Here is a 12331-nt window from a genome sequence, read left to right as displayed (position 1 = left end):
GCATCGACGGTAGACCTACCACGGTCGATGTGTCAGTACCTGCTCTGAAGATGGATCAACGAAAGATGGCGGCGGCATCCTCTCAAAGTGCGTCGGACCGGTGTGTGCCCTAGACCCGCCAAGAGGCTTGGTTGGGGCCTTCGGCTTTAGATGTTAGGTTTTCGTGCGAGATCTGCTTGGTATTCGGCTCGGACTATTGGCACACCTTCATCAAATGGTTAGGAGTTGCGAGAGATGTTGCCATGATGGTTTAGACTTACTGATGTATTGCTTTATAAGGTCTTTGTGAATAATTAATAAAATGGATGCATGCATCGCCTAAATGCAGAGGCCGGGGGTCATCCTCATTTTCGAAAATAAATAAGTTTGTTTTCCAATTCGAGGAAAGACTTTTGTTTGACCCTTTTGACTACTATAAAAAGTAGGAATGCGCCTTGCTACATTGTTTTCTTTATATCATCTTTTTATTGGTCATATGCTTGGTGGATTTCTTGTTTATCTGTTGTATTTTTCATGAATGAAGTAGTGCGGCATTATACTATTGGAGGTTAACACGCTTTGTTGCAACGTTAAAGGTACGATGTTATGTATGTCTGGCATGCCATGATCTTGTCTAGCGGATGGACCTAGACGGCTTGGCAAAACATAACCTCCCGCGGTGCCGATCTACACTCTCTTGTGTGCTTCTATCATCCTTGATAAACGTTTTCTTTACTGAACGATACATTTTACGAATCTCTTCTCCATGGTGGAATGCAACATTTTGGTAGAAAATTATTGACGACTTCCCTTGTCCCACAATATAAGACATTTTAAGTCATTAGTAGTAAGAGGCCGTACTCATGCCGATAGACGGACTTAGCCTCTGATGCATTCGGTTTGGTTTACCAGCGATGGCGGACTAGTAATTCATCGCCTGCTACTATATGCGCCTAGCGAATCATATAGATTTGTGTGGCCCTCTTTTCTTTTTCGTGTACATTTGTGTGGGAGTGGATGTATGTTTTCGATCCGTACGGAGTCTACATATGTATGATCAGTACACCATTGTATGGAAATGTATATATAGTCCGTACAAATTATTTTCTTCATCTCTAGTATGTAATATGTGTGTGCTACATAGATGAGAAAATCTTATTGATGCTCTTTTTTTTAAGATGGACAAACTAATCCGAAAGAATACATAACAATGTCACCCGCAAAAAAATAAAATAAAAAATAAAGAATACATAACAATGAACAAAAGAAGAGTTTCTCAAGAGTTTGAACGAGAGTTGTTGTTTCGTCACGAACCCAACGGTGGGGTGGCTACCGTGTAGATCTCATTGATAAATGCGAGTGAGCCTGACGATAGTTCCACAGCCTCTCTCACCCCATTTTAAATTTCCTTATGATGATGAAACTCTCCGTGTCAACTTGGGTCGTCACAACACTCAATCTTTTTTTTCGAAAAGAGGGACACCCCCGCCTCTGCATCAGATTGATGCATACGACCAACTTTATAGATAAGCAAAAAAGTTCAACAAAGTCTTAAAGTCTTGAACGAAGGTAAAGGAAAGCTCACAAAGAGCCAAAAGACCAAAAACAAAACTAGCCAAAAAAGCCACAACCGGCTGCATAAGAAAGATGGGTAAACTAATTGCCTATCCTATTACATGACCGCCATCCAAATCGGTTAAAAATATCTCGTGCTATCATCTCCCATCGGATAGATCCAGTAACCAAACGCTCTCTGGCCTCCGTCAGAGTGAGTAGCGACCACATACGGATCAACGCCGTGGCTCGGAATATAACCCGCAAAAGATGAATATTTGTTGATCTGTTAAAAACCAAATCATTTCTGCAGTTCCATACCGCCCATAATAAAGCACATATTCCTATGCGAATGTGTCTTGCTGTTTCAGACTTTATCACGTTAAGTCACGTTCCAAATAACGTGCTGACAGAACTTGAAGGAGTAATATTAAAGGCAATGTGGACCGTCCGCCATAAAGCTTTTGCCAACGGGCAATCAAGAAAAAGGTGTTTGATGGTTTCATCCCGATCACGGAAACTACACCTAGTAGGTCCTGTCCAGTTATGCTTGGCCAAATTGTCCTTGGTTAAGATGACTTGTTTATGTACAAACCACATAAACACTTTAATTTTCAAAGAAACTTTGACAGCCCAAACATATTTGGAACTAGAAATAGAGCTTGAATTGATAACATCAAGATACATTGATTTAACTGTAAACTCTCCAGACCTAGTAAGCTTCTAGCGTAACTTGTCGGGTTGTTGAGATAGCTGAACCTCCATCAGTCTACTCACTAGATGGAGCCACTCTTCTCAACAATTACCGGCTAGCGTCCTTTTGAACTAAATATTAAGGGGAATGGATTGAAGTACCGTTGCAACGAAAGCATCACGTCGTTGAACAATATGATACAGAGATGGATATTGAAGTGCAAGGGGAGTCTCTCCGAGCCAAGTATCCTCCCAGAACCGTGTGGTAGTCCCATTACCAATAATAAACTTTGCCCTATTAAAAAAAGGCTAATTTAACTCTCATAAGCCCTTTCCAAAAAGGTGAGTCAGTCGGCCTCGCTGTCACCTGGGACAAACTTTTGGAGTGAAGATACTTGCTACGAAGGATCTATGCCCAAGTGGCATCAGTCTGGACAGACAACTTCGACATCCACTTGCTGAGAAGACATCTGTTCTTGACCTCGAGGTTCTCAATGCCAAGACCCCCTTGGTCTTTCGGTCGATAGATAATATCCCACTTGCGAGTCTATACTTTCTTTTAAGTTCATCGCTCTGCTAGAAGAATCAGGATTGATAGAAGTCCAGTCTTTTCCTAACTCCAACTGGGACTTTGAAGAGCAACAAGAGAAACATAGTCATACTCGTGAGAACCGAATTTATCAGAATTAATCGGCCTCCGTAAGACATGAGCTTGCCCTTCCAGCAACTCAATTTCTTTTCAAAGCGATCCTCTATACACTTCCATTTTCTGTTTGTCAGCTTACGATGGTGAATTAGTATACCTAAATATGTAAAAGGTAAAGTCCCCAATTCGCACCCAAACAATTGCCTATAAACCTCTTATTCCTCATTGGCTCTTCCAAAACAGAACAATTCACTTTTGTGAAAGTTAATCTTTAACCCGGTCAATTGTTCAAATAAGCATAACACCAGCTTCATATTTCTCGCTTTTGCCAAGTCATGCTCCATAAAGATGATCGTATCATCGATGTACTGTAGGATAGACACACCTCCATCAACTAGATGAGGCACTAATCCACCCACCTGACCAGATTCCTTAGCCCTTCCTATCAGAATTGCCAACATATCAACTACAATGTTGAACAAAATAGGAGACATTGGATCCCCTTGTCTCAGGCCCTTATGTGTCTGGAAATAATGACCTATGTCGTCATTCACTTTAATTCCAACACTTCCTTTTTTAATGCAGTATATCAACCAAATTCTTGCATGTATAACCTACCAACTACATTGCTCTTTACTTCCACGACACTCAAGCAAGCCTCTGCTGCAGCACATGCCATTGATTCTCCAAGAAACATATTCTGCTGCATAGGCCATTGATTCTCAGAGAGAAGCTCTAATTTCTCTACAGAAATGATCTTGATTCTCGAAGAATCTTTTCTTTTCACAGAGATGAGCATACTTATGGAAACTCAGATGCTCTTCTTCACTTCTGTACTATGAGTGAATTAAACTCAAATCCATTTCTGCACCCGAGTTACAACTAACTCCCCCTCTGGCCCTGCCTATTCCATGAATGGCCTGACAAATTCCATGAGTGTATGCTTCTGTTGCATTGTTTTTGGATGTGAAGTTTTGAGGGTCAGTAAGAAATAGATTTCATGGTAAATGTTGCCTTAATGAAGTATGCACAGAGTTGCTTTGCTGGATAAATAGAACGGATGGAGAAAAAGAAAATAGAGACAGGAATACCTGCACAAGCACAATGGAGGAAGCATTAGAAAATTACATGGGAACAAAAAAACATTTGTAAACAAGATGAAGGGGGTTCCACATTTGAATGATACGTAAGTTAGCAGATGTGTTATGGCCGACTGCTTTTTTGAGGGAAAGTTGGTTTTCACTTCAAATATTCTCAAAGAATGTACTATGAATTATTCTTTACAAAATACAAACGTGTTCAAGTTCATGTTTTCTAACTTCCTTCCGCACCGCCTTGTCGCCAGCCCACCTCTCTTCATCCCCACCGCCGCGGCCTCCTCCTCTCGCCGAGGAGCGCCCACTTTCGTGCCCTCTCAAGCTTCACGCCCCATCTCACCCGTGTTATGTCCATGGGATCGGGTAGGCTAGATCAATCGGTGATTTACCTTCTCCTTGTGGCTCGAGGAGCCACCGGTGCCGGCCATGGTGACGATGGCCGGTGATGGCAGTGAGTAGTGGGCGAAGTGGTGGCGGCGCTTCCCATCAGCACTACACTAACCCTAGATCGGTAGGGGATTAGGTGGGGTGTACGGCGTTGCGACGAACCTCGTGATCGAGCCGCCGCCCCCCACCTCTTTATATATAGTGCAGGTGATAGGGGGCCGTCACCCATAGTGGGTTGAGCGCCCCCGATTAGGGCGCGGATCTAAGGGCCAGGTGGGCCGCTGGGCCCACACGTTGGAGATCATCCTAACATTCTCCCCCTTGATCTCAACTTTTACTTTTGACCTTATACTTTTATTTTACTCGTTTCATAACAGATCAATACATAGAACATGTTTCATCGTCACAACTTAATTGCCAATAGAATCAGACAGCCACAACGTACCTCTCTGTTTTAAAACAAATTCTTTAACCTTGGGCCCTTTTATTGCCCGGAAATGTTAGACTATACCATAAAACCCATGTCGACTGTGTGTTCTCCGAACACACTGGGCGGTAAGTCTTTAATAAGCAGATCTGCAAACACTTGTCTATTGCTTTTATGCTCCAAGCATTTCTACATAATTCTGGACTTTCTCCTTTACAACGCATAACTCTGTGTCAATGTGTTTGGCATCAACACTTGACTCGTTGTCATAGGAGCGAAAAGCTTAAAATGGTTATCGCTGTTGTCAACCATTATCAACTCCGGGTACAGGTCTCCTTAACCATTTTGCCTGTCCCTCAGCCTCATATCAAGCTATAAAATATCTTTGCATCACATTGATGATAATTGTTTCATTCTTTGGAGCTTTTCCACACAAAAACCCCCAAGTATGAAAGTTAGCGACAATTGTGGATTTCGCTATACATTTCACAAGTCCTGTCTTTGTACTCACAATCTTTTCAGAGCACTTATTTCTTTCAGCATGAGGCCGATATCTTTGACTCCATTCCAGTGATCTATATATGAACTGGACATTGCCAAAACAACCCGGATACATGAACTGTGTTACGGTAATATATTGAGCTTCCAACAGCTGAAGCATATGGTACCATATTCGTTTCAATCTTTTTTCGTCAACTTTTGGAACACCATAGTTTACAGTTCCATTACCCTTGACTATAAGAACAGGTGTAGGTTTTCTCGCATGCATACTTTAGAGACCTTTCTTAGCATGTTCATGCGACATTCCTAATACCCCTTTTATTATTTTCTTGGTGAATCTCGATAATTATAACGAGAGACACTCTACTGAGAACATTCTTTTGAACTTTGAGAACAATAACTTCCTTTCTTCTCCTATAGTAGATTGACACGACCACTAGCAAGTAGGACGTCATCCACATGAACAGGATTAGGAAATGAATTTCCCATTCTATAACTTTGCATGAATACAATTGTCCTCCCATTTTGTTTAACCCAAAATAACATCTGATTCTTTTAACTTTAAATGCCACTGTCTAGAGACTTGCTCTAGTCCATAACAAACTTCTTGAAGCAGTATCCCTTGTGTTCTTTACTTTCATCTGATGTAACTCATATCATGATGTGCCACTAACACTCATTGTAATTTATTCACTCTCTTTGCACAAAATCTTTCCTTTGGAAACACATTGACCTTGTAGACCCTTTACAACCTACTATTTATGCTCCATTGGAAATTACTTATGAGTCCCAAACATCGTTGGGATTCACGAATTTTATTTCATCTCACATGGTCTCTTATCATTTAGACAAACAGACACTTCTCAAAGCTCAATTGAGCACTTTAAATGAGGTGGGATCAACCTCCATCTGATTTTCTGATTCCTTGAGACCATCTGTGTCTCAGGTACTAGCACTTCTTTAATATGGGGATGTTGTTCCTCTGTCATTGCCAAGAAGCAAATTAATTGTATAGTCTTTGGTATTTTCATACCATGCTCCCCTAGATTACTCCATCTTCACTAAAATGGGGTATATTTAAACTTTATTATTTGGGTTTATTCTGTTAAAACTTTCTTCTTTATGGCACTTTTAAGCACTGACTTAGTATTCCTTAGTCTGCTGTCGAAACTATAAAAGATCTAGGAGTACAGCTATTTCTGTTCTTTAGGGGTATTATTATGACCGTCTTGCTCCCCCAGACGATCACATTCTTCATTAATGGATCACTTTAGATGCATAATGTGCATCACATCATCTAAAGTATATGGGAGTTTCATCATTCTTAATGTATCTAATATTTCTTTCTCCCCCTCGAAATGTGGCAAAAAATTTCTGCCACAATTTTGAAAACCATTCATAACTTTTGTGAATTGAAGAAACTTCGATTATCTATTTCATTCATCTGATTACTTCATGCGAAATGAAGTTATCTGTTAACTGATATGGGAGTACTTTTTCCTCATTCCATTTCAGAAACTCAACAGAGTTCTTTATTATTAGTACTTTTGCAAGTCACACTTGCATATCAATCTTATCTTTAGGTTCGTCTCTCACTTTTATTCTCTTTAGATTTATTGAGTGGTTAATTACCATTACACATAAGGTGTACGGTCGATACTAGGAAAGCATAATAGCTACTTCATACTTTTCTCCCAGAGTGGGACACATTAAACGCACATGAGTCATCATATCTTTTTCCTGTCATACAGGATAAGTTCTTTGCCAAATTTCTCCCGCCATACAGGATTTTTGACATAATACTATGTCAACTTTACCCCGTTACGCATGTATTTTCCTAGACTTTCCCCGCCATGCGGGTTTTATCACAATCCTCTTTTCCCGCTATGCGGGTAATTCCCTGTAAGGAACATAAATGCCAGAATTGGCTCTTTGGACCGCATATTCAATCATCAAATTCAGAAATAAATCCGAATACTCTTTGACACACATGCTTGATCCGACATTGGTCAAATTAAACACACATGTTGCTTGTTTCAACTCAAATCATGTAAACTGAATAATCTTCTTCATAGAGAGTACATGAAAGACATTCGTCAACCAAGACTCTCAATGATCTATCTCTTTTCTTTTCTTGGATTAATATCCAAAAATCCTTTTCTTTTGAAGCCATTCTTTAGAGAGAACATACTCCCTCATGTTATGACCTTTCTTGGTCATCTTTCGGGTCACAAGTACCCAGCTATTCGCTTTCATGAATGAAAGCATGGAAAACTTTTAGTCCGAGAAAACTTAGCCAATAATCAACAATAATGAGCATAAAAATAACCCTACGTTGGTCTAGTTAAAAAGTATGCACATTGAACTTTTTAAAACTTTTCTTTTATATTCTAAATAACCGTTGTGGCAGAATTAGAATAAAACATCATCCTTCTACATTAATTCCATATCATCGTTGGACGGAAATGGAAATAATGCATATAACTCATAAAAAATGGGATGATAGTATTTCTATTAAACAACTTTGCTAAGAAATCATCATCATCATCAACTCTATTGTAGTGGGAGCAAGAAATATACATTTCTCTAGTTCATGAGCACTTCTTGATCTTTATCTGTTCTCTGAAAATTGATCACCTTGATACAAAATTTATCAGAGACTTAAGCTTTGAACATAGAACGCATAGGACTATAATACTGTTATCATCAACGTTGGTCAGAAAATAACAATACCATATTTTCACTTTAAAACAAATATCTTTCTTTTGTCATATCGGAAACTATCTGCATCTTATTTCACCCACAGGGGAAAACATTGCTAAGAACTCTTCTTCCAATTAAGTTTTCCTGTTGGTTCCAATTTAAATGGAGGATAAAACTTTTACTTTGCAGCGAAAACTTTGTAATATCCTATTCAGAAACAATTTTTTACTCTTTTACTCTCTAAGCAATTCTAAATGATTGGTTCGAAAAAGCATTAGGGAAGCAACAGTTTAATCTTTTACTTTAGTTCTATTCACTTTCAAAAGAGCACTTTTATTTTTATTTGCAGCGGAAAAACATGAATAAAAAATCCATGAACTTTTATTTTCTTTGTAAAAGAGCACTATTAATTATTTATGCGACGGAAAAACATGAATACAAATTCATGAACTTTTTTATTCTTTACAGAAACTTTTCTTCGACCAAATAAAAATTCATGAACTTTATTATTTTCTTTGTAAAATTCATGAACATTTCTTTTTCTGAAAATTTTCTATTTTCATTTTCAGAAACTTTTTCTGTGTACTTTTATATTTTCTAAAACAAAATTTTTGTTGGAAAAAATTGCATAGAAAAACTATTTGAAATCTGCCACAAATCTAGACAGACAACAAAAACAATGCAGCTGGTCCGGCGCGCTGCTGCGGCCTCGGCCCAGCGCCCCGCGCGAGTGTGCCCGTGGGGGCTGGGCACGGCCCAGCGGCGGCTGGCCTGGTCCGGCTCCACTTTAGGCCCAAAAATCCCGGGGAGAGGATAGGGTTTTGCTCCGTTAATCAGGATCGAACGGTCCACCTTACTATCCCTCGATCAAAACTGGGGAGAGCGAGGCCCCGAACGAAAACCCTAGCCACTCTCTGTTCGATCTCTCTCCTTCTTCACTCTCTCTCAAGTGGTGGCGGAGCTCTTCCAGCGGTCCAGCCGCACCGCCGGCGAGCCGACGGCGGTGTCGGCCGCCACTGTGCCACGCGCCTCCTCTTCTTCCCTTTCCCCCTCCTTTCTTCCTCCACCCACGCCTCCTTCAACAGAGAGAGACACGGCGGAGCCCTCCTCTGCTCCCCTGTTTGTAGCAGCGGGATGGGGTTCCGGCGGCCGCCAGCGACGACGTCGCGCCACCGCGCCGCGCAAGCACTTCCCCCTCCCACTTTTCCTTTCTGTGACAGAGAAGGAATGAGGGCGATGCGCCATCCTCTTGCAGCACCCGACGGCGACCTAGATGGACGGAGCGGCGGCGCCACTGCTGAACCCTTCGCCGGTCGCGCGTTCCCCTTGCGATGAGCGCGCCGCCGTCGAATGGATCGGTGGTGGTGGTCTTTGCCCCCTGTTGAGGTGGTTCTTCGTCCCTGCACCTTGGCTTGCCGATGCATGTGGGGATCGAGAGGAACTGGCACGGCCTTGAGGCGGCTTTCTTTGCCGGCGAGGCTCGAGGCCCTCTCTAATGATGTCTTTGCCCTTCTCTTTAGGGTTCTAAGGGAGGGGAAGACTTTTTCTATTTACACCAAAATCCTAAACCCAGAACTTGGCTGATACCATGGTTATGTCCATGGGATTGGGTAGGCTAGATCAATCGGTGATTTACCTTCTCCTTGTGGCTCGAGGAGCCACCGGTGCCGGCCATGGTGACGGTGACCGGTGATGGCAGAGAGTAGTGGGCGAAGCGGTGGCGGTGCTTCCCATCAGCACTGCACTAACCCTAAATCGGTAGGGGATTAGGTGGGGTGTACGGCATTGCGACGAACCTCGTGATCGAGCCGCCGCCCCCCACCTCTTTATATATAGTGCAGGTGACAGGGGGCCGTCACCCATAGTGGGTTGAGCGCCTCCAATCAGGGCGCGGATGTAAGGGCCCGGTGGGCCGTTGGGCCCACACGGTGGAGATCATCCTAACAACCCGCCCCCACTCATGATCACACGCTACCACCTGCCATTGCCGAGCTGCCGCTGATTGCTCCGTCGCCTTGCCTCCTCCTCGAGGTGGATCACCTCTGCTTTGTTCACCTCACATCGCCCATGCACAATCCTTTCACCTTCATCAAGCGCGCGCTCGCTGCTCGCCGCAACAAGCCCTCAGTCAGTGTCACATTCTCTTCTTAAGGTGCCGCACTCCTCTCCTTCCTCAGCCGTTGCATTCACTAGAACGTCACCGGCCATGGCGCCACCGAGTTCAATGGGAACACGCTCTCCTTCGATCGTGTCGAGCACACCTACAACCGCGCCATGTCAACTTCGACGACCTCATGGAGATTGAGGCCAACGACTTCCCCCATGAGCTGTGGCACGAAGAAGGCGTCAAGTACTTCTTCGCGCACCTCGGCTCTGTCTGCGCTGTGAACGGAGCGAGCGGGATTTTTGGCCCGCTCGTGGCCTGTTGTGGACCGGACCGATCGGTCCTGGCTCGCTGAAGGAATTGGCCGGTCCGGTTACAAAATTTCAGCCCAAAATTTTCTCGGCCCGGTCTTTGACCGGTCCATCCGACCGAGCAGACCGAAGGTGCATGTTGTTCCGCGTCGTCGCAGCCACCGGTGACATCCCGGCTATGCCCCGCCTCGCCGCTGATCACTGGCATCAAGTGTAATATAGTCAATTGACATAGGGACAGGGGCAAGAGGTAGAAGAAGACTCGTGAATAAGCCTAGGATGTCGTTTCCTTTATTCGCGACTAGGCTTATTTGATCCAATATTCACGCGCCATCCCAAGCTACCGTTTCCTTTTGTTCAGTCGAAGAAAAAACAGAAGGAAACTCCTATATTATCTCGACTATTAGTGGTTGTTTGGATATAGGGAATTAGATGTGAGATTTTAGAAAACGAGTTTTTGAAGGATTTTTCAGAAAACAAGTTTTGGTTAGTTATTCTGTTAAGGTAAGTATACCCAATACCTTGTTTGGATGGGAAAAATAGAAAAACGTGATCTTCCCAAACAATTCATGGAGGTGTGGTGCTTGGGCTTGCTCTTGGCACTTGCACGCACAGCGGCGGACAACCACACCGTAAACTGCTCTCTCGCGAGGGTGCACGGCCATCACCGAGGCCGCCAGGGTGGTCGCGCTGCTTGCCTGATCGTGCTCGGCTTCGTTCGGCGGTGTCATGCATGTTGGCTCTGGTTCCCATCAAAGAAGCACGTACATCCAGCTAACGTATGTTGCCGGAGATGCTCGCCGGAGCACCTCCTTCCTCTCTCTCTCTCTTTCACTCTCTGAAACTCGGACGAAGAACAGAGACAGGTATTTTTGTGCAGCGTAAGTTCTGCTGCTTTTCGGTTTCTTTGATCCTTTTATTCAGCGATCCTAGTTGTGCCATAATGCTCGCAACAAACCTCATCGTGCCCGCGCCATCCCACGGGCGAAGTCGTGCAGCTGGCCTACTCCCTATCCGCACGGAGCACACAACGATCGTGCCCTCATGCACTAACAGAAAAATGAAATAACTGAAGAAGTCTGAATGTTTATGAACCTACTGAAACTTCTAAAGAAAACTAACACCTAACATTATTTGTGCGCAACTGAAATAACCAAGATTCTCCCCCTAATTCAGGTGCGCCCCCTGATGTCGAGGATGCCGATATTCTTGCACAGCTCCTGGAAGCGAGTCTGCCCAAGTGCCTTGGTCAAGATGTCGGCCTTCTGATCGCTGGAATGGATGAACTCGACCACCACAGTACCCTTCTCGATATGATCATAGATGAAGTGGTATCTGAGGTCGATGTGTTTGCTCCTATCGTGCAGAACATGGTTCTTCCCAAGCGAGATAGCTGATTTGTTGTCAATGAAAATTTTAACTGCCTTCGTACCTTGGTTCAACAGTTCTCCAAGCATGCGCGCCAGCCAAATCCCTTAGCAGGCCGCGGTTGAACCAGCGATGTACTCCACCTCGCAAGAGGAGAGAGCCACCACCCTTTGCTTCTGTGATTGCCAACTGATTGGACTGCCACCGAGGAAGAAGATTGCTCCAGAAGTGCTCTTCCTGTCATCCAGATCGCCAGCCATGTCAGAGTCGCCGAAACCCTCCAGCTCTAGGCGGTCACCACAGCGATAAGTGCAGCCGAGCGTGAGTGTCCCGGTGATGTACCGGAGGATGTGCTTCACAGCGGCGAAGTGCTCTGACGTTGGTGCTTCCATGAAGCGGGTCGCGAGGCCAACCGCATAGGTGATGTCGGGGCTCGTGTGAACCAGGTACCGGAGACTGCCGATGATCCTCCTGTAGAACGTGGCATCGGTTGGTGGCACCGAGCTTGCCTTGCTCAGCTTGCAGTTTGGCTCAAGTGGCACATGCGTTGGATTGCACCCC

This window comes from Triticum urartu, chromosome 6, assembly GCF_003073215.2.
Source record: "Triticum urartu cultivar G1812 chromosome 6, Tu2.1, whole genome shotgun sequence".
NCBI classification, from domain to species: domain Eukaryota; kingdom Viridiplantae; phylum Streptophyta; class Magnoliopsida; order Poales; family Poaceae; genus Triticum; species Triticum urartu.
The sequence above is the reverse complement of the archived record's forward strand: the minus strand, read 5'-3'. Positions refer to the sequence as shown.